This window comes from Ursus americanus, chromosome 1 (genome assembly GCF_024610735.1).
Source record: "Ursus americanus isolate L20-20 chromosome 1, mUrsAme1.1.p, whole genome shotgun sequence".
Taxonomy (NCBI): Eukaryota; Metazoa; Chordata; class Mammalia; order Carnivora; family Ursidae; genus Ursus; species Ursus americanus.
The window spans coordinates 82291820-82316248 of NC_142127.1; the positions used below are offsets into that span (position 1 = coordinate 82291820).

Sequence of the window (24429 nt, forward strand, 5' to 3'; positions counted from 1 at the left end):
TAAGAATAATATAATGCCCTTCTGTGTCTCTAACTATAGTCTTTAGTTTAAAATCCAATCTGTCTGATATGAGAATTGCTACCCCAGCTTTCTTTTGAGGTCCATTGGCGTGAAAGATGGTATTCCATCCCTTTACTTTCAGTCTGAATGTATCTTTAGGTTCAAAATGAGTCTCTCGTAGACAGCAAATGGATGGATCATGTCTTTTTATCCAATCTGCAACCCTGTGGTGTTTTATGGGAGCATTTAGGCCATTTACATTGAGACTGATTATTGAGAGATATGATTTTAATGATGCCATGTTGCCAGTAAAGTCTTTGTTTCTATCGATTGTGACTTTCTGTTCTCTATCACTCTTGGGGCCTTTTTACCTTTATAGAACCCCCCTTAATATCTCCTGTAGGGCTGGTTTCATGGTTACGAAATTGGTTAATGACTGGCGATTCTGGAAGGTCTTTATTTCTCCATCAATTCCGAATGACAGCCTTGCTGGATAAAGGATCCTTGGCTGCATGTTTTTCTCTGAAAGAGCTTTAAAAATGCCCCCCCCCAACCCTTTCTCTCAGACCTGGAATGTAGGCAGGTCTGATGTAATTCTGATACCTTTGCCTTGGTATGTAGGCAGGTCTGATGTAATTCTGATACCTTTGCCTTGGTATGTAGGTAGGTCTGATGTAATTCTGATACCTTTGCCTTGGTACGTGAGAAATTTCTTTGCCCTGGCCGCTTTCAATACTGTATCCTTGGATCTAATATTTGCAAAATGCACTATGACGTGACGTGGTGTAGGTTTGTCGTGGTTGAGCTTGGGAGGGGTCCTCTCTGCCTCTTCAACACAAATGTTTGTTTCCCTTGCTAGATTAGGGAAGTTTTCAGCTACAATTTGTTCAAATATCTCTTTTAGACCTCTGTTTTTCTCCACCCCCTCGGGGATGCCGATGATTCTGACATCGGAACATTGCATTGAGTCAGTAATCTCCTGTAACCTACATTCCTGAGCGTGGATTTTTTTAAGTCCAGATTCTATTTTAGCTTTTTCTTCTACTAACCCATCCTCCAATTCGCTGAAACGTTCTTCTGCCTCATTCACCCTGGCCGTTAAAACCTCTAGTGTTGGCTGCATTTGGCTCATAGAATTTTTAATTTCTGCCAGATTTGCTCTCATTTCCGCCCTTAGAGATTCTATATTCTCATTAACATTTTCGTTAATACTTTTTTCAAGTCTACACATCATCTTGACCATTGTTACTCTGAATTCCATTTCTGATAATTTGGTTATATCCATATCCATTAGTTCTGTGGCAGAGGCCACAGACTCATCGTCTTTTCTTTTCTGTGGGGGATTTCTCCTTCTCGTCATTCTGATGAGGAGAGGGTGTGGGGTTGTCCAGAGCCCAAATTATTGACCGGGACCCAGGCCGTGCGCCCTTGTTTTATAGGGATCTTAGGGATGTGGGCTTCTTGATTTTTCAGCCTGTCTTCTGGGGGAGGGGCCTGCCGCACCGATACTCAGGCAACCCTGTTTGGGTAGAGTCTCCGTGTCCCCTGTGAGGGGGGATGGGAGTGGCCACACTGTGAGCAGGTCTTTCCAGGCTTTTGTTCTCTGGTGGCTTTCCCTGGCGGTTTGCTGTGACTCTTCTGAGAGTCAGAGCAATAGTGGCCAAATCTCAGCCTCTGTCTCAGAACAGAGGGATCGTGGACTGTTCTTCACTGATGTTCTGGCCACTTTAACTCTGTTTCTGTTGGTGCTGCTCAACCCTGCAGCATCCCGGGATGTGGTCCCCACACCCGGCATCCCAGCCCTCACTTCCAGTGCCGGCGCGTCTCTGTCCTTTGTGTTTGTAACACCGCCAGCTGCCAGCCGCCAGCCGCCCCCGTGTGCTCCCGGAGCTCCCGGTCTCAGTCTGGTTCCAGTGAGCACACCGGAGCTCCATTTCAGTCTGGTGGCGCGTGTTCCCTGGCTCACAGTCTCAGTCTGCTCTCTTGTGGGTGCCGGTCCGCAAGCCTGCCCACTCCCCCTGTGCAGGTGGCTACCGCTTCCCGGCACCCGAACGCAGCGGCTCCCTCCCCCTTCCATTTATCTTACGATATCTGTGTGCGGTGTCACAGCTTCCTGCTTTGTACCTCAATACTCAGCGCTGGAGATGTTTATTTGTAGAGATCCAGATGTATCTTCCTGCGTCTCAAGCTGATTCCGTGGATGTTCAGGCTGGTCTGGTACCTATGCAAGTCGACTCAGGGGACTGGCTAAAAAGGGGTCCCTACTCCTTCGCCATCTTAACTCCCTCCTGTAACAAGCTTTCTTAATATGCAAAAGACAGAAAGACATAATGACAAGATGCAGAAATTCTTCCCAAAAGATCAAGAAGAAATCACAACCAGGGATTTGCTCTAAATAGATATAAGCAATATATCTGAACAAGAATTTAGAACAACAGTCATAAGAATACTGGCTGGGCTTGAAAGAGAGAGGACAGCAGAGAAACCCTGGCTGCTGAAATAAAAGACTTAAAAACTAGTCAGGCCAAAATAAAAAATGCTATAATGGACAAGCAAAATCGATGGATGCAATTGCAATGAGGATGGAGGAAGCAGAGGAATGAATAGGTGATATAGAAGATAAAATCACAGAAAATAATGAAGCTGAAAAGAGGAGGGAAAGAAAACTGTTAGGTCACAAGTATAGACTTAGGGAACTCAGCAATTCCACAAAGCCCAATAATATCCATACCATAGGAGTCCCAGAAGAAGAAGACCGGGAAAAGGGGTAAACACCAATACATACAGGTAAACACCAATATATACCATAGTAAAACTTACAAAATACAAAGATAAAGAGAGAATTCTGAAAGCAACTTGGGACAAGAGGTCCTTAACTTACAAAGGTAGACACATAAGGTCAGCAGAAGACCTGTCCACAGAAAGCTGACAGGCCAGAGAGGGGTGGCAGGATATAGTCAATGTGCTAAATGGGAAAAATATGCAGCCAAGAACGCTTTATCCAGCAAAGCTGTCATTCAGAATAGAAGGAGAGATAAAGCATTTCCAAGACAAGCAAAAATTAAAGGAGTTTGTGAACACTAAACCAGCCCTGCAAGAAATACTCAAGGGGATCCTTACAGCAGGAAAGAGAGACCAAAAGCAAAAAGACTAGAACAGAGGGGTGCCTGGGTGGCACAGCGGTTGGGCGTCTGCCTCCGGCTCGGGGCGTGATCCCGGCATTGCGGGGTCGAGCCCCAAGTCAGGCTCCTCCGCTATGAGCCTGCTTCTTCCTCTCCCACTCCCCCTGCTTGTGTTCCCTCTCTCGCTGGCTGTCTCTATCTCTGTCAAATAAATAAATAAAATCTTTAAAAAAAAAAAAGACTAGAACAGAACAGAGGCAATCTATAGGAACAGCGACTTTACAGGTAATACAATCGCACTAAATTCATTACTCTGAATGTAAATGAAATAAATGTTCCAATCAAAAGACATAGGATATCAGAATGGATTAAAAAAAAAGACCCATTGATATGCTGCTTATAAGAGACTCATTTTAGACCCAAAGACACCTCCAGATTGAAAGCGAGGGGGTGAGGGGTACCTGGGTGGCTCAGTTTGTTATGAGTCCAACTCTTGATTTCGGCCCAGGTCAGGAGCTCGAGCCCTGTGTTGGGCTCCATGCTGAATGTGGAGGCTGCTTAAGATTCTTTCTCCCTCTGTCCCTCCTACCCCCTGCACTCTCTCTCTTGCTCTCTCTCTCTCAAAAAAAAGTGAGGGGGTGGAGACCCATCTATCATGTTAATGGACATCAAAAGAAAGCTGGAACAGCCATACTTATATCAGACAAACTAGATTTTTTTTTTAAAGATTTTATTTATTTATTCGACAGAGATAGAGACAGCCAGCGAGAGAGGGAACACAAGCAGGGGGAGTAGGAGAGGAAGAAGCAGGCTCGTAGCAGAGGAGCCTGATGTGGGGCTCAATCCCATAACGCCGGGATCATGCCCTGAGCCGAAGGCAGACGCTTAACCACTGTGCCACCCAGGCGCCCCAGACAAACTAGATTTTAAACCAAAGACTGTAATAATTGATGAAGAAGGGCACTATATCATAATAAAGAGGTCTATCCAACAGGAAGATCTAACAATTGTAAATATTTATGGCCCCAACTTGGGAACAGCCAAATATATAAATCAATTATTAACAAACTTAAAGAAACTCACTGGTGATAATACAATAATGGCAAGGGACTTTAAGACCTCACTCACAGCAATGGAGAGATCATCTAAGCAGAAGATCAACCAGGAAACAATGGCTTTGAATGGAATACTGGACCAGATGGACTTAAAAGACAGGGCATTCCATCCTAAAGCAACAGAATACACATTCTTCTTGAGTGCACATGGAACATTCTCCAGAATAGATCACATACTGGGTCACAAATCAGGCCTCAGCAAATACAAATGACTGAGATCATACCATGCATATTTTCAGACCACAAAGTTATGAAACTTGAAGTCAACCACAAGAAAAAAATTGGAAAGACCAAAAATATTTGGAGGTTAAAGAACATCCTACTAAAGAATGAATGGGTTAACCAGGATTAAAGAAGAAATAAAAAATACATGGAAACAAATGAAAATGAAGACACAACAGTCCAAAACCCAGGGAAGCACAGCAAAGAAGGTCATCAGAGGGAAGTATATAGCAATACAGGCCTTCCTCAAGAATCACGAAAAGTCTCAAATACACAACCTAACTTTACACGTAACAGAGTTGGAAAAAGAGCAGCAAATAAAGCCTAAAGCCAGCAGAAGAAGGGAAATAATAAAGATTAGAGCAGAAATAAATCATACAGAAATTAAAAAAAAATTAGAACAAATTAACAAAACGAGAGCTTGTTCTTTGAAAGAATTAAAAAAATTGATAACCCCCTTGCCAGACCTATCAAAAGGACAAGAGAAAGGACCCCAAAAAATAAAATCATGAATGAAAGAGGAGTGATCACAACCAACATTGCAGAAATACAAACAGTTATAAGAGAATATTATGAACAATTATATGCCACAAATTGGGCATCTGGAAGAAATGGATAAAATCCTAGAAACATATAAACTACCAAAACTGAAACAGGAAGAAATAGAAATTTTAAACAGACCCATAACCAACAAAGAAATTGAATCAGTAATCAAAAATCTCCCGACAAACAAGACTCCAGGACCAGATGGCTTCTACCGAACCTTTAAAGAAGAATTAATCCCTGTTCTTCTGAAGCTGTTCCAAAAAACAGAAATGGAAAGAAAACTTTCAAACTCATTCTATCAGGCCAGACAAAGACCCCACTAAAAAGAATTACAGGCCAATATCCCTGAGGAACATGGATGCAAAAGTTCTCAAGAAGATAGTAGCTAATCGAATCCAACAATACATTAAGGGGATTATTCGCCATGATCAAGTGGGATTTATTCTTGGGCTGCAGGGGTGGTTCAATATCCGCAAATCAATCAGTGTGATACACAACATTAATAAAAGAAAGGATAACCAGACGATCCTCTCAATAGATGCAGAAAAAGCATTCGACAAAATACAGCATCCTTTCTTGATAAAAACCCTCAAGAAAGCTGGGATAGAAGGAACATACCTCAACATCATGAAGTCCGTATGTGAAAGACCAACATCTAATATCATGCTCAATGGCAAAACAGAGCTTTTCCCCTATGGTCAGGAACATGACAGGGATGTCCACTCTCACCACTGTTGTTCAACATAGTACTAGAAGCCCTAGCCTCAGTAATCAGACAAAAAGAAGAAATAAAAGACATCCAAATTGGCAAGGAAGAAGTTGAACTTTCACTATTTGCAGATGACATGATACTCTATATAGAAAACTTGAAAGACTCAACTAAAAAAATTGCTAGAACTGATACATGGATTCAGCAGAGTCACAGGATATAAAATCAATGTGCAGAAATCTGTTTCATTTCTATACATCAATAATGAAGCATCAGAAAGAGAAATCAAGGAACTGATCCCATTTACAATTGCACCAAAACTCATAAGATACCTAGGAATAAATCTATCCAAAGAAGTAAAAGATTTGTATGCTGAAAACTATAGAACACTTATGAATGAAATTGAAGAAGACACAAAGAAATGGAAAAATGGTCCATGCTCATGGATTGGAAGAACAAATATTGTTAAAATGTCTATGCTACCTAAAGCAGTCTCACATTCAATGCAATTCCCATCAAAGTAACACCAGCATTTTTCACAGAGCTGGCACAAACAATTCTAAAATTTGTGTAGAACCAGAAAAGACACCAAATAGACAAAGTAATGTTGAAAAAGAAAAACAAAGCTGGAAGGATCACAATTCCAGATTTCAAGGTCTATTACAAAGCTGTAGTCATCAAGGCAGTATGGTACTGGCACAAAAACAGACACATAGACCAATGGAACAGAATGGAGAACACAGAAAATGGACTCACTGTATGGCCAAACCAATCTTTGACAAAGCAGGTGAGAATATCCAATGGAAAAAAGACTGTCTCTTCAACAAATTATATTGGGAAAACTGGACCACTTTCTTACACCATACACAAAAATAAATTCAAAATGGATGAAAGACCTAAATGTAAGAGAGGAAATCAAAATCCTAGAGCGGAAATCAGGCAGCAACCTCTTTGACATCTGTTGCAGGAACTTCTTACTAGACAGGTCTTTGGAGGCAATGGAAACAAAAGTGAAGATGAACTATTGGTTCCTCATCAGGATGAAAAGTTTCTGCACAGCGAAGGAAATAAAACTAAATCGACAAAACTAAAAGGCAACCGATAGAATAGAAGATATTTGCAAATGATATATCTGATAAAGGGCTAGTATCAAAAATCTATAAGGAAATTATCAAACTTGGGGCACCTGGGTGGCTCAGTCAGTTAAGCATCCTGCTCTTGATTTCACCTCAGGTCATGATCTCAGGATTCTGGGATTGAGCCCTGCCTCAGTCTCATCAGGGAGTCTGCTTGAGGATTCTCTCCCTCTGCCCCTCCCCCTGCTTGAGCTTTCTCTCTCTCCCTCTCTCTCTAAAATAAAAAAATCTTTGAAGAACTTATCAAACTCAACACCCCAAAAAACAAATAATCCAGTAAAGAAATGGGTAGAAGACATGAAAAGACACTTTTCCAAAGAAGACATTCAGATGGCTAACAGACAAATGAAAAGATGCCCCACATCACTCATCATCAGGGAAATACAAATCAAAACCACAGTGAGTGAGCACCTGGGTGGCTCAGTTGGTTGAGCGTCCAACTCTTGATTTTGGCTCAGGTCATGATTTCAGGGTCCTGGGATAGAGCCCTGTGTTGGGCTCTGTGCTCAGCGGGGGGTCTGCTTGAGGATTCTCTTCCTCTTCCTCTCTTGCCCTTCTCCCTGCTCTCTCTCTCTCTCTCTCTCTCAAATAAATAAATAAATCTAAAAAAAGAAAGCCACAAAGAGATACCAACTTACACTTGTCAGAATGACTAAAATTAACAACTCAGGAAACAACAGATGTTGGCAAGGATGCAGAGAAAGGGGAACCCTTTTGACTGTTGGTGGGAATGCAAACAGGTGTAGCCAATCTGAAAACAGTATGGAGGTTCCTCAAAAAGTTAAAAATGGAGCTACCCAACAACCCAGCAATTCCACTACTAGGAATTTATCCAAAGGATACAAAAAGGCTGATTCGAAGGAGCACAAGCATACCAATGTTTATAGCAGCACTATCAACAATAGCCAAATTATGGAAAGAGCCCAGATGTCCATTGACAGATGAATGGGTAGGTATATATACACAATGGAATATTGCTCCAAAGAGAATGGAATCTTGCCATTTGCAACAATGTGGATGGAACTAGTGTTTTATGCTAAATGAAATAAATCAATTAGAGATAGTCAAATATCATATGGTTTCACTCATATGTGGAATTTAAGAAACAAAACAGGTGAACATAGGGGAAGGGAAGGAAAAGTAAAGTAAGATAAAAACAGAGAGGGAGGCAAACCATACAGACTCTTAAATGTAGAGAACAGAGTTGAGGGAGGGGAGGTGGGTGAGGGGATGGGATAAATAGGTGTTGGGCATTAAAGAGGGCCCTTGTGGATGAGCACTGGGTGTTATATGTAAGTGATGAATCATTACATTGTTCTCCTAAAACCAATATTACACTGTATGTTAACTAACTTGAATTTTAAAAAAGTTATATATGTCCTTTGCCATAGTAACTGGACCTAGTCTCAATTTGACAACTTTTTAAAAAGCTTTAAGTAGATAAATCTGACATAATTCCTATAGAAACCTGATTATCATGACTAAGAATTGCTGCTAAAGCCTCATCTTAAACTGGGAAGTTTGCTTCTCTAGCGTATACTTCTTAGGGGATAGGAATCTTAACAGAAAATATTTAGTCAAATTAATCTACAGTTATAAACTAATATTGTTGAGTGTCAGCTTATGGACTGAAACCATATGGACCATGAATTATGCTTTTAAATCAAGAGCTTTATCTATCTATCTATCTATCTATCTATCTATCTATCTATCTATCTATCTAAAGATTTTATTTATTTATTTGAGAGAGAGAGAGCATAAGCAGGGAAGGGGCAGAGGGAGAAGGACAAGCAGACTCCCTGCTGAGCCCGACATGGGGCTCCATCCCATGACCTGAGGCAAAGGCAGATGCTTAACTGACTGAGCCACCCAGGCACCCCTCAAGAACATTATTTATTTTTATAAAATTGGCAGTCCTGCACTTAACCTCCATCTTCCGGGAACTCCTTCAACTTCCCACGCCCCTTCTCAAATGTATTGTCATGCCCATTCATTCTTCCCTTCAATCAAAGAGAGCCGTCTGTTCTCTTGTTCAAGAAATTATCACTCTTTTCTCACGTTTTTACTTATCTGCTGACCCCCACTCCCTTTATTCTAGGGACACATATACATGTGAACATATACACATTTCCAACAACAGAGTGTAATACCATTTTATTAACTGGCAAAGAACTGCTGTGTCTTAAAGGAATAGATAAGAGTTCCCCAATCGGTAACCACAGAAAATTTCTTCCATGGTTTTCATTAGAATTTTTATAGATTCATTTTTTTCATATATAAATCTTAGATCTCTCTGAAAACATATTTTGGCATAATGATACTTTTTTTTCTCAGATGACTAAACACTTTTCACAGGACCATTTATTGAATAATCATCTTTCTACTGATGCCACCTCTATCATTTTCATTCCCTTATATATTTGGATACATTTCTAGATTTTCTATTCCATTCATCTGCTGGTCCATGCATTCATTCATTCAACAATATTTATTGGGATTCTTATGCTTGCCTACATGCCAGATACTCTTTCAGGTGCTACAGACAAAAATGAACAAAATGTGTGTGTTTTTTTTTTAAAGATTTTATTTATTTATTGGACAGAGACAGCCAGCGAGAGAGGGGGCACAGCAGGGGGAGTGGGAGAGGAAGAAGCAGGCTCCTAGTGGAGGAGCCTGATGTGGGGCTCGATCCCAGAACGCTGGGATCGTGCCCTAAGCCGAAGGCAGACGTTTAACAACTGTGCCACCCAGGTGCCCCCAAAATGTGTTTCTTAACCCTGTGGAGCTTGTCTGTGTAGGTAAACAATAAACAAATAAATGTAAATCAGATTCTGATAGTGCAGTGGAGATAAGCCCTGTGTCTGTTCATGAGGTAATTACCCGCTGTTTTAATTATCTTGAATTTTGATTTTGGAAAGGAGATTAGGGATAGGGGACCTTGAGGGAAGACAGAGGAGAGAGAGCTGGAGAGTATGTTAAGTAAAGAGAAACTATAGAAGAGTGAGTGGGCTCTACCTACTCTAGAAAATACTATCTCTAGAACCCTTCAGGTTGCTTCTCCCAGATCTCAGTTTTCTCCTCTGTGGAATAGGGATACTGCAGAGGATTGTTGGTGAAGCTAAATGAAATGTTTGTACATCACCTGGCTTATAGTAAACACCATTATCCTTAAAACATTTTCTTCTTAATCTTCTCATTTTGGGGGTAGCTGAAGCCTCCTAACATTCAACTGTCTGTCTTTCAAAATGGAATTTTTAGAACCTATGGCCTGGGTTAGGGCTAGGGCTTGGAAATGTTGAGTGGATGAAGAAGACTTCATTGCTGGGGGTGGGGCGGGGGGGAGTGTGGTGAAAAAACAGCTCACCCCTGCCTGAAAATCCAAGCCCAGGCCTGCCTTGTTCCAGGGACATTAGGGTTCTTTCCTTTGATACCAGCCAGTGGCACAGAGAGAGAAGGGTGGGTAAAGAACATCTAGGAGCTTACTGCTGTGATTCAAATTACCACTTGAATCCTGGCACCCCAGAACAAATTTTATTAGAGTGCTCATGCAGGAAAAACAGCCCCAAAGCTTTCATAAGCCCCAAGAGATACTCTGTGCTTGCCAGCTAATGCAATATTTGCCAGCTTCCTGAACTCTGGCTGGTTGCTTAAGGTCTGTACTTTGCTGTTGTCTCAGTCACAAACTGGCTAGAATTTATAGATTGATGATGAATATTGTCTTGGTTGCTAGATGTAGCTGAAAGGGAGAAAACAGCAGGGAGAAATCCCAGGGATTTTCTTTGATTACCGAGAGGGTAAAAGTGGTTTGCTTTTATGAGAGAGAGAGAGAGAGAAAATAACATTTGCATTGTGAAATTTTCACCCAGTTACCTCTGGGTGAAATACAGGTTATCTATGCCACAATATGTGGTGTTTGCAGCTAATGAAAATTCTAGCATATTACCTGCTGAGACTGACAGTCAAAGAATTGATAAATATTGTCCCAGTTTCTCTATTTAAAGGTATTTACCTTTGGGGATATTTAGCAAAGTATCTTCATGATATACAAAACAAGCCATAAATATGAAGGTAATTAGATTTGAAGGTTCACTCAAATATCTATGTGTCTCAACATCTGTCTAAGGTACATAAGACATACATACTTTGATCAAAAGCTGTATAAAATTGCTTTAGAGGTCACCTTTTACCTAGTGTACTATTGAAAATTTAAAGTTGTACTAAAAACATCCCCAGAGTTTAGTAATTGAATTCCAGTAGGGAAAAATAGAGTTCTTTCTTTTTTAATACCTTTGAACGTTTTTCCTATCATGGAGGGCAATTTTTCTGGTCCCTGGGAGTTGTGCAAGAACCCATTATTCCATTAAGTTCATACCTCATTCTTATGATCCCATATTTTAGAATTTAAACAAGAATGCAGTCAAGGGATGAATTTAACCATATGTATTGTTTGCTTCGTTCTTAAAAGCTAAAATAATTTATGCTACCTGTTGTACTGAACTTTGATCACAAATAATATATTTAAATGGCTGGCAAGTAAAGTCCCTTAAAATTACAATAGCAGCAAATATCAGTTCACCATCTAAAATTAGTAGTACTGGGGGGTTCTAAACATGATCTCTTCATTTTATGACTTTTGAACCTAGAACTAATTGCTTATACTTTATTTCAAAAATATTTACGCAACATAACTACTGTTGCAAATGGACTTTAATCTATTTGGCCACATACAACCCTTAAGATTCTTTTTGTCAGATAATAGTAACCATGGAAAAGTTTGAGGCGGGTGAAGGTTGTCCATTTCCCCACACTTTGATCACAGATTATAATAAAAGCAAGTCTCAGACAAAATTTTACCACTTATACAGACATTTATTACACATGTATTTGCAAGCAAGGACAAAACAGTTCATACTACAAAATAAAAAAGCTAGCTCTTTGTTAAGTGTGGAAGCACTTCTGATATATTTCAGCCAATAAGTATCTGGAACATCACTAATTTTCCCAGTGATATCTGATTAATGATTATGATGATGAGCAAGTCATTAATTTTACCAATGAAAATATTTCTCTGATATTCACTTTTCTGATTAAGACATCATCTGGGCTTGATATCCCTTTGGTGAGACATGAAAGGTAGAAGTACTTTGATGCAACTGGGGCACAGAAAGATTGAGTGATTCCCCTAAAGTCACATAACTAGAAAGTGGCCCAGCTTGTCTGATTCTGCAACCCATGTTCTTCCTCTTAATCTCTCTGAACTACCTGTGTTGATAAATTCTCTAGGAGCAAGTTGATCTACCGCTTTGAGGGTAGAACTAAAAAGAAGAGGCTGTAACTGCACCTGCAGAAGAGAGAAAAGAAAATCTGATACAAGAAACTGCTTAGGGTATTAACTGTAGAATGCAGAAAGCTATCCTTCACTAAAGATATCTATTTTTAGAAAGGTAATATCAGGTTGCCGCTTCTCTTGATGGTCATAGGGCAGAGATGTTCTGGTTAAAAATTCACAATAAAATCTCTACCCTGATTTCTCATTTAAAGGGAATCAGACACTAACAAAATAAACATGACATGAAGGCTGAATTGAATCGAGTTAAATATTTTCTTATTGCTATCCTGAAAACATCACATGATATTGGGCTCTTCGGGATATTATGGTACTGGTGGAGCATAATCGTTCTTGTTAATAGAAACAAAATAGTAATGCTTTTTCTAGAAACTCATCTTCTAAGATACCAGAAGGTATCTTTGGAATAAAAATGATCAGTATGATGAAGAGTTGGCTATACAGACCTGAGACGAAATTCAAAGTACAACTTCTGAAAATTCTGGACTCAAAGTTTTTATACTTCAGACTAGCTAGATGAGCATCTTCCATTTATCCCCCTTCCACTACAATTTTCTTTTTCTTCACCAATCTGTACACTGTGTTTAAAACCAAACTTACCATTTCCTTCACTCCCTTTCCCCCGCAACGTTCCCAAGTCTGATGGGCCATGTTCTCTAGTCCACTTAGGTGTGAATCTGTGGGCCAGTTTCTCTCACTTCTAAATATAGTCATCAAATACTAATGATTCTACTTCTAACATTTTTCAGACATTGCGTTCTTTACATTCCCACTATCAAAAACTCTGTATTAGTTTGTATTTTATCTTGCCAGAAGTGGTCATCAGTTGGCTTTGCTAACTAGAATCTATCCACCACTTTTTTCCATTAATAGCGTTCATGTTTTCCTTGGAATACCATCTCTCTCCCACTCTGCCCATGGGATGTTCATGGGTGTGGTAGATTGTTTGCATCAGTGGGCCCAGCCCTTCATCCTTCTTTGTATTACATCCTTTAGTATGTAACTTTGGGGTTTCTCCTATAAAGTTGAAATTTATGTCCCCAACCTGTGTGATTTTCTTTGGCCAATCGAATTACGAGAAAGTGGATCAAAGCTTCAAGAAGCTCTGCATGTGTCAGATTCCTTTTCTGTACTCCTGCTGTGCCATGGAAGCCCTTGGAAGGACCAGAGCCTTCCTATAGCCAACTCCCAGCAGATCCCAGGCATGTGAGCAACAATGCTTATCACTGTAGGCTTTTGAAGCTCTGTAGTTGTTAGTTACACAGCATTACTGTTGCAATGAGTGATGGATAATAATAAGGTTGTGATGGGGTTCAGGGCAGGCTGCCCCAAAATATGCCTTGGCATATTGATTTTTTAAAAAAGATTTTATTTATTTATTTGAGAGAGAGAGAACGCGTGAAGGGAGGGGCAGAGGGAGAAGCAGACTCCCCACAGAGCAGGGAGCCCAACATGGGACTGGATCCCAGGCCCCTGGGTTCATGACCCCAGCCGAAGGGAGCCGCTTAACCGACTGAGCCACACAGGTGCCCAGCATATTGATTATTTTGAGTTTAAATTACTTAAATAGCTGGTACCAGAAGGATACCCTGACCATCCTTTGTCCCCCTGAAAGCAGGAAATAAATCCTCATGTGAAGGCTATCCTCCCTGCACCCAGAAGATGCCTCCAGAAAGCACCCTTATTGCCAGAGGTAGGAAATTCAGGTCTGAGAAAGCTGTATGAACAGGCCTTGTTACTGCTTCATTAATGTGCTATCCCAAACCCCAACTTCTTTATCTTGTTGATTCTTCACAAGTTTATTGTTTGTCTAAAAGGTACAAAAGCTGCCTGCTTCAGTTACTTCTTGGAGTCTCATTTTTATGAGCTCCCATATGTATGAAATTAAATTTTTCTACTGTTGTTCTGTCTTATGTCAGTTTAATTAGTAGATCAGCCAAAGAACAGAGAAGGGAAAAAAGGAAAACTTTTCCTCCCCAACGGTTTCTATTCTCTTGCAGCCCAGAGCACGTGCTCTGGACCGGAGCACAGGGTTTATTTTGAGCTGCACATGTTAATCATGGTGTCTAAAAATAAACTCACTTCTGAGTTGGGAAAGAGAATCTCGTTCTGGTGGACTTGATGCCAGTAGAAAGTAAGATTGGAGTTGCTGGGGAACATCATGTCTTGCAAATAAAACCATTACAGGGGAAAGCTGAGTAATCTAGCAAGAGACACAGAGTCCAGAGTCCTGTTGAACCCTTCAATCCAGCTATGCCTGACTTATTAGTCAGTAAATCCTCTTTTCCGAAAATCTAACTTGAGTCATGATTTCAAACCATCAAAAGAACTTAAAGTTTTATCCAGATTGCACTGCTGTTAAGTTATACTTCCTAAAATACTATTTTGATTGTGTCACTTTTAGAAAATTATTGCTCTTCATTTTCTTTCAGATTAGTTCATCAATCAAAGCCCTCCTGGCATCTGACTCGGTTTTTCATTAGGGTTGATTTCTTCTGACTCCTTTTTTTTTTTTTTTTTAAGATTTTTTAAAATTTATTTTTGAGAGAGAGGGAGAGAGGGTGAGAGAACACAAGTGGAGGGAGGGGCAGAGGGAAAAGTAGACTCCCTGCTGAGCAGGAAGCCTGATGTGGGACTCAATCCCAGGTCCCTGAGGTCATGACCTGAGCTGAAGGTAGATGCTTAACCAAGTGAGCCACCTAGGTGCCCTTCTCTCTCTCCTCTCTCTTTTTTTAAAAGCTTTTTAAAAAAATTTATTTTTGAGAGGGGGAGAGAGAGAGAGAGAGAGAGAGACTGTTTTCTTTCTTATACTTTGCAACCATTTGATATCTCTTCCTGCCTTTCTACTTTTGTTTCTGTGGCTCCCTTTGCCTGGAAAGCCATCCTCTTCTGTATAAGCCAGAGCCTAACTACTGTAATAAACAATCCCAACATTTCAAGAGCTCAATACAATAAAAGTTTAATGTTTGCTTATATCACAATTCTTAATGAAAGTGGTGGGGAGGGAGGCAGTTGACTACATGCAGACATTTAGGTACCCAGATCTTTCCATTTTATAATACCAGTGTCTTTGATTTGTGACCTCTAGAGTTGTTGAGAAAGAAGAAAAAAAAGGCGGGGAGCAGAAAATCTTTTTTTTTTTTTTTTAAAGATTTTATTTATTTATTCGACAGAGATAGAGACAGCCAGCGAGAGGGGGAGCTGGAGAGAAAGAAGCAGGCTTATAGCAGAAGAGCCCAATGTGGGGCTCGATCCCACAACGCCAGGATCACGCCCTGAGCCGAAGGCAGAGGCTTTAACCGATGTGCCACCCAGGCGCCCCTTGGGGAGCAGAAAATCTTAAGTGGAGGCTGACTTTAGGGGCTGAGCCTGGGAGTAGCCTACATTCCTTTGACTCATGTCCCATGGGCCATAACTAACCACATGATCCCAGATGGCCTCACGTGGCCCCATGAAGATTGAGAAGGCTAGAAAATACTGTCTTCCTTTGTGTTCAGGTGGAAAAAAAAAAAGGTGGCGTTAGTGACCTTATAGCCCTGACACTGCCATATCCACCATCTCCATCTGGTAAAATCCTCCCAATTAAATATGATTTTCCATATTCTCTTTGATTTTTAGAGTGGATTTTCTGTGTGTTTACCTTAGTCTCCCTTTAGTTTCATTCAGTCAATCAGGAACATATGAAAGCACACATTTATTGAATTCCATAGATATAAAGATGAATATGACCTGCTGCCTGCCCACAAGAGGTGTTTTAGGAGAGACACAGACAAACAATTGTAATCTCATGTAAAATGTGTGGCTATAAAGGAATTTAAAAATTGCTGATTAATCATACAGGAAGTAAGTTTCTTGATGGTAAGAACTAGGTCTAATTTGTCTGTTTATCTCCATAAGTACAAAGAATGTGTAGAGGGGAGTCTTGCACGTGCTGAACATTCAATGATTTCACTGAGTCTAAGTGAGTAAGTGAGCTAATAAAGGAAGAATGAATGGATTCGTAAGGACTTTGAGATATACAGAGGTATAGAGGGACCTATACAGATTGGGGGGGTTGTTTTTTCGAATATCAAAAAATATATACAAAAAGATTAAGTGAGAGTTTTATTTTTTTTAATTTTTTTTTATAATGATTTTTTATTATATTATGTTAGTCACCATACAGTACATCCCCGGTTTTCGATGTAAGCCTCGATGATTCATTAGTTGTGTATAACACCCAGTGCACCATGCAATATGTGCCCTCCTTACTACCCATCACTGGCCTATCCCATTCCCCCACCCCCCTCCCCTCTGTAGCCCTCAGTTTGTTTCTCATAGTCCATAGTCTCTCATGTTTCATTCCCCCTTCTGATTACCCCCCCTTTCTTTATCCCTTTCTTCCCCTACTGATGATTCTAGTTCTTATGTTCCATAGATGAGAGAAATCATATGATAGTTGTCTTTCTCTGCTTGACTTATTTCTAAGTGAGAGTTTTAGACACGTACAAAAGATAAAATGCAGAAAAGTCAAAAAGTCTTAAAGAATGCAAGTTTCACCCACTATTCAAAAATAGCATATTCCTATGAGCAACATAGAAGCAATAACAATTTATATGCAAAAAATTTTGAGCATTCCCCAACCCCCAAAATCACCTCTCTTAGGCTTTTCTTTTCTTTCCTTTTTTTTTTTTTTAGATTTTATTTATTTATTCGACAGAGATAGAGACAGCCAGCGAGAGAGGGAACACAAGCAGGGGGAGTAGGGGAGGAAGAAGCAGGCTCATAGCGGAGGAGCCTGATGTGGGGCTTGATCCCATAATGCCGGGATCACGCCCTGAGCTGAAGGCAGACGCTTAACCGCTGTGCCACCCAGGCGCCCCTCTCTTAGGCTTTTCTGATACCTTAGGTCACATCTTGCTAAAGGATGCACAAAATAAATTGTGATAAAGTACAGATGCTCACAGACACAGTTCAAATCTACAGTGGCTTGATGGTGGTCCCTGGGGAAGGAGCCGGGGGTCGGCTCTCTAGCTGCATGGGATGGTGCTCAAACACAGCTTGCTGCGAAACAAACTGCTATTTTCGCTTTTCACCTTTCATTGTAAAAGTGAAAATCCTTTTCCGATTTCTTTCAGTTAATGAAAACAAGTACTGATGTTAGGTCTTTTATAAAAGCCAAGTGGCCTAATGCTAACACAAAAAGCAGGGGAAACCTGTATTGGCAAAGTGATCTGTGATCTGTGAAGACGTAAATCTACAAAGAGGTAAAACCTCTTTGTAAAATGGTACTTTTTATGATTTTGACTTTATCTTCAGTATACTTAGTTACAATGTTTCATGGCATTTGGTAGGGGGTATAACAACTTAGGGAAGTTATAAATAATCACCAGTATGCAACGGAATATTGTTTTTGCCTGGAAGTTCTACGTCCTGCATAAATTTTAAGAGAGAGAGTGCTGGGCTCTCATTTACCTCCTTTACTCAAGTGTGAGTGAATATGGGAGGCACTCGAGGAGCATTTTCAAAATAACCTGCTCCCATAGAAGATTTCATGAATCAGTCACTGGAAGGTAGAGCCCAAATCGAGAACCCAGTGATTTACTGCGCCCACCTCCTAGAAGTTCTGTCTTCGTGTATTAGTTTCCTTTTGCTGGCATAACAAATTACCACAAACTTAGTGGCTTAACACAACACAGACTTATTACCTTACCCTTCCGGAGGTCCAAAGACAAATAAGTTTCACTGGGCTAACATCAAGGATGTTGGTAGGCATGGGTTTCCCCTGGAACCTCTAGGGAAGGATCTCTTTCCTTGCCTGTTTCATCCTCTAAAAGTTGCCTTCATTTCTTGGTTCAAGGCTTCTTCAACCACTCCACTCTGCTTCTGTCTTCACATCTACTAAAGAGTTGGATCCTCCTCCTTCCTTCTTATAAGGACCTTTGTGATTACATTGGGTTCACCTGGAATCCAGAATCCACTGTTCTTAAGTTAATCGTTTCTGCAGGGTCCCATTTTACCACATAAATTAACATGTGCGAACGGTCTGTGGATTAGGACAGGGACATCTTTGGGAAGCCACTATTCAGCCTACTGCATTTCCTTCATATGTAATTTTTAAAATATGAGGATTAATTTACATTTGTGAAGAGTAAATGAGCAATGCATGTGAATAAAACATTTATCAGAGGATCTGATGCATAATCAGTAGCAAAGAAATGTTAGCCATTATACTTTTAAAGTATCTTTTTTAATAGAATTCTGATGAGTGCAGCACTATCTTGTCTTATTCACTGCCGCCATTTGTCTTGTATATGGTAAGTGTTCAATGAGTACTTACTGCATGAGTGAAAATGCTGAATATCTACAGTGGGTGCATATCGACTTTTCCTTCTATTCCATTGTTTCCTTCTATTCCATAATCACATGAGCGTACTTCTCATTGATATATATATATGATATATTACTGTTTCTGTTTCTGTTTCTCTGGAGAACCTGCTTAATATATACTGAAAATTTAGAACTCTGTAGAATCCTGGTGGTACTTGCTTCATTCATTTTCAGTGGGAACTCAATGAGCTGGCCAGGCTAGAACTCTGTAGAATCCTGGTGGTACTTGCTTCATTCATTTTCAGTGGGAACTCAATGAGCTGGCCAGGCTAGAAGTGTGCCCTCTTATTTCATGCTCCCCACTTGTATGATCTTTCTTTCAACTTGAATCAAGAGTAAAACAGCAATTACAGCTATAGAAAGTAAATAATGCAGATTTTGTTCCTTAATACGAAGCTAGAGAATTCTTGTTTTGAAAGCTGTCAGAATTATAAAGATCCAATAATTAGGGTTAAGTAATACATTTCCCTAAAACATAATTCTAGGAGGGTGGATGCTTGTGAATAAACCCATTCATGCCTAATTTAGTTTCGTGCTCCATAAGAATCATTGCAATTATGCCAGTGGTCTAATTCTTTTTTTTTTCTTTACCAGTGGTCTAATTCTTGATTTCAGCAGGAAAATGACATTAAATATGACAGCTTCGAAATGTGTAAATTTATAAATGAGGGAGCACAGTCATGCATTGGCTAGCAATTTAGCCTGAAGAGAAGTTCCATGTTGTTCATGGTTCTTAAGTCTCTCTCAAGTGGGGGAAAAGAGACTGGAGAGGTAGGGGCTTATCTTCTTGTTCCTTATCTTGCCCATCCAATACTAAATACATGCTCATTAGCATGCTGTGCTATAGTATTACTCCTTCTCCACCTCCCATTTTTCTTTCTTACTTATCCCATTAGTTTTGAGAAGTGGATTCTCAATGGATATACTATTTCTTGGTTAAAGTAAAAAGATATATGAGATCATAAAATAGAGTAGCAGATGGTTTTTCAATTTGTGGATCATCTCTACCTCCAGGTAGAGAGAAGAGCAGGAACAAAGCCTGGAGGGAAAGCCTGGAGGGAGAACAGCTTGAATATTTGGGTGTTTGGGATGCATTGTAATGAGTGAGTGGGAGGGTAGTGTGTGTGTGTGTGTGTGTGTGTGTGTGTGTGTGTGTGTGTCGAGGGGGTAGCAATCTGTGGCCAAGTCAGGCAGGGCATTGGAATCCTGGATAAGGATTTGAGATTTTATTTTAGCCTCAAAAAGAGGCCAGGGAGGGGTTTTAAGCAGGGAAATTGAATGATTGTTTACGTTTGTGGGAAGGGATTGGTGAGTGGTTCTGTGGATCCCAGTTATGAGGTTACTTTGTTCCTGTAGGTGAGAGGTGATGGCCGCCCAGAAACAGATATAATGGAGATGGAAGGAAATGAATGGATTCTCAATATATATATATATTTTAGAGATAGAATTGACAGGGTTTGCCAACTATCTTGGTCTGTTCAGGCTGCCATAACAAAATGCCATGGACCGGGTGGCTTATAAACAACAGATATTTTTTCCTCACAGTTCTGGAAGTTGGAAGTCCAAGATGGGAGTGCCAGGGCAATCAGGTGAGGTCTCTCTTCCAGGTGACAGACTTTTCATTGTATCCTCACATGATGGAAGGGACAAGAGATTCTTCTGGAGCCTCTTTAATAAAGGCACAAATCCCATTTATGAGAGCTCCATCCTTATGACAAAAGCACTTCCCAGAGGCCCCATCTCCTAATACCATCCCACTGGGTTGGGATTGCAACATATGAATTTTGTGCAGGGAGGAGGCCACAAACATTCACTCTACAGCATCAACAGATTAGATGTGGAAGTAACATTTCATTTGAATATTGGTAGAAGATATGGCTCATTAAGTGGTTGGAAATATGGTCACTTTACAGTCATGAAATAGCCATGAAATAGTTGATGGAAAAATCTGTCATTTCTTGTCACTTCTACCTTGAACCCTTAAGATTTTCTCAGGTGTGGATTCCAAGTCTGTAAGACTGGTTCAGTGAGTCATTCTACTTTTAAATAACATGTGACATTATTTAAACAATAGTTCCTGGAATTAGTGTTCTCTTCACATAGGAAGAAAGTCATTCTCTTGTACTATAAACTCCCCACTGATTTAATGCAGGACTGGAAGCTATAAGTGGTGAAGTAAAGAGGGAGGAAGGGTAGAGAAAGAGTAGACAGCTGGAGGCAGGTGAATCAGGCCTGCAGAAGTGCCTCTTTTTCATTAAGTATTAGAGTCTTTAACTAAAGTGTAGGCCAGTTCTGTGGGCCAAGAGGATTCAGGAGGATTTGGGATTCAGTGTTTTTTTTTTTTTTTTTTGTTTGTTTTTTTTTTTAAGATTTACCCATTTATTTGAGGGAGAGAGAGAGACCAGGGGGAGAGGTAGTGGGAGAGAATCTTTCAGATTCCCCACTGAGTGCAGAGCCCAACATAGCGCTCATTCCCAGGACCCATGAGACCATAACCTGAGCTGAAACCAAGAGTCCAATGCTCAACCAACTGAGCTGCCCTGGCACCCCAGGATGCAGTATTTTTGAGTGCATCAAACCAAAGTTCTTATTTCATGGTTCAGGGTCTTAGTCCTTTCTAATCAGGGAATAGATTTACCAGGATTGAGGATGTAATCTCCTCTGTAGCTCTGACACCCTTATAATTAAGTCCTGGGCCTCATCCTTAGTCTTGACTCCCTTTGGCCTAAGAATGCTTAATATATTCCAAAATTCTTATTTTCTCTGTGTATACTAAAAGGTCTTTCACAAAATCAACAAACATTGATGAATAAAAAATCTTTCAACAAAGTAGGAATTGATGGATATTCCCTCAATTATAAACTATCCTATTTCAGCCTCCAAACCAGTATCATGATTACTGGGAAGCACTAGAGGTATTTCATTTCAAAAAGAAGACAAGAAAGGGTGCCTGGGTGGCTCAGTTGGTTAGGTGCCAGACTCTTACTCTTGATTTCTGCTTAGGTCATGATCTCACGGTCATGGCATCGAGCCCTGTGTTGAACTCTGGAGTAACTCTAAGCTCAGTGCTGAGTCTGCTTAAAATTCTTTCTCTCTCCCTCTGCCCTCTCCCCACTGCCCTGCTCAAATGCACACATGAGTGCTCTCTCTCTCTCTCTCTCTCAAAAATAAATAAAATCTTAAAAAGAAAAAGATAAGAAAGCTTTCAAATATGGTTCGTGAGGGCAAGATCCTTGTTTCATCTCTAATGAGGAAACCTGGATAAACAGGCAAAAAAGCAATCGTATTTGTGTTTAGAGCTTTTGAAGAACTGTGGACGTAAAGAAGACTGAGCTTGAGAAAGGGGTGAGCCACAGAGAACCTGGGTGGCACATCAGAGAGACCTGTAGCCATTTCCAGCCCCAGGGGCAGTTGCCTTAGAAGATAGGTGAGCAGGGAAGTCTACCAGGGCAAGGAGAAACCAACTGAACTTTTAAGGGGATGTACACAAGCTGATGTAGAGCATTGGAATCTGTAGAAGCCAAACTCAGAGCTAATCATTCCTGTCCAGTTTGCCACCATGGACTTTTGCTAAGTAAGCAGCGGTACCGCTAAGAGGATTATGCATTGTTGGTGGGAAGTGCAAATTGTTACAACCTATAAGGAAGACAATTTAGTAATAATTGTCAAAAATCACAAATGCCCATACCTTTTAACCCTATAATATAATTTTGAGGAATTTATCCTATAGCTATACTTGTAGTCCCCGTAAATGATCTATACATTAATTATTCTTTGCAACATAGTTTGTAATAGGGGAAAATGTAAATATTGCAAATGTAGGGAATTGATCAGCTAAATTACATTCTGTCATGGAATGTAATGTGACATGTCTGTATAAAAATGAGGAAGCACTAAATGTATAAATGTAGAAAGATCTCCCAAGATATATTGTTAAGTGAGGGAAAAAAAGCAAGGTACAGGATATTGTGTGTGGTATGGTACTTTTATTTGATCATACAAGTATAAAGAAAATCTGGAAAGATATACAAGAAGCAGTAGTGGTTACTTGTGGGGTTATTTCTGGGGAGGGGTAATGGTGGAAACTGGGTAGATGATGGACTGGGGTAAGAGAATTTTCATATTTAAATTTGTTATGCTATATCAATATATTACATTTTAAAAATTTAAATTAAAATTCATAGTTGAATTATAAGAAAGTCAAAGAAAGCCCAGCCATCAAAAATAAGAAGGAAAACAAATAGCACAGTAAGTGGGAGTTGGAAATGTAGTTGCCTTTGGAAGCAGAAGGGAGCTTCCCTAATCTTGAATTTAAGTGTTTATCTAAAAGGTGGGAATAGAAACCGAGATCCTGCATTAAATTGGAACCCTCAAAGGGCTACATGCTAAGTGAAAAAGCAAAGAAAATGGCTATTGTTGCTAATAGAGTCGATCTTTAAAGTTCTTATCACAAGAAAGAAAAAAATGCATCTATGTGGTGATGGATGTTAAGTAGACTTACTGTGGTGATCATTTTGTAATATATACATATAGCAAATCACTATGCTGGACACCTGGCACTAATACAATGTTCTGTGGCAATTATATCTAAAAAAAAAAAAAAAAAAAAGAAGAAGAAGAAAAGGAAAAGAAAGAAAGAAAAAGAAAAAAGTTTACCCACAAGTGCAAGCAGGATAAGGAAGCTTTTGTATCCCAACCTGGCTCTGGGTATGAGAAAAATGCTTTTGTAAGGATTTATAACTATTGGCCCGACTTAACTTGGGCTTAGGTTTCAAATATGTATCTATGAAGATGGCTAAAATTTAAAACAATAAGGCGAGGTTGTCCATTATTGCCATTATTATTTAACATTTTACTGGAGTCAAGAGAAGAATAAATAAATAAACATAAAAATTGAAAAGGAAAGGAAGACTAATTGCAGATATTATTGTATATCTAGAAACCTAAAAAATCAACTAAAACTATTTTGTACAACAATTTAGTAAGGCAGCAGGTAAAAAATAGTGAAAAGAAATGTATAATATTCCTATATATGAACAAGTAATTTTTTTCTATGCAAATATATGTACAAGTAGTTTGAAGAAACAATAGAAAAAATATTTTGAGAAGATGGAAAGAAGACACAAATAAATGAAAAACATCCTAGGGGATGTAAATGAGTTAAGCTTGCCTGTTGAAATTCAGATTATCTGTTTGGATTAAAACCATTAAAACAACAATAAACTAAAATTGAAAAAAAAATTGACTATAAGCTGTTTATGAGAAACATGCTTAAAACATAAAGAGCTAGGAAGTTTGGAAGTAAAAACATGTAAAGTATGTTAGTTAAGAGTGGATTGGTAGAAAGCTAATGTCGCTATATCAATGTGAAACAAAGTAAAGAATTCAGAATAAAATGGCCATTTGATGAAATATAAGTTCAATCATGATAAAAACTTTTTTTTTTAAAGATTTTATTTATTTATTTGACAGAGAGACAGCCAGCGAGAGAGGGAACACAAGCAGGGGGAGTGGGAGAGGAAGAAGCAGGCTCATAGCAGAAGAGCCTGATGTGGGGCTCGATCCCATAACGTTGGGATCACGCCCTGAGCCGAAGGCAGACGCTTAACAGCTGTGCCACCCAGGCGTCCCCATGATAAAAACTTTTAGTAACCAAAAGAAGGGAACATCATAAACCCGTTAAAGGGTGTGTACAATACAATCTGCACTAGATATTACAATACATGTCAAAGCCTCATAAGTATTCCCTTTAATTTCCTTTCTAATATCACTTCTATCCAAAATTAAATTCTAGTTATTAGAATGGTAAAATTTGGGGGTGTCTCCCTGGCTCAGTCAGTAGAGCATGGGACTCTTGATGTCA

At 39.7% G+C, this 24429-nt stretch overlaps 1 long non-coding RNA gene across 3 annotated transcripts in view; it reads left to right on the forward strand.

Annotated features, from left to right (window-relative positions):
• Window positions 1-24429, forward strand: part of LOC123798267 (uncharacterized) — a 174859-nt gene that overhangs the window by 23854 nt on the left and 126576 nt on the right. The window lies entirely within an intron of this gene.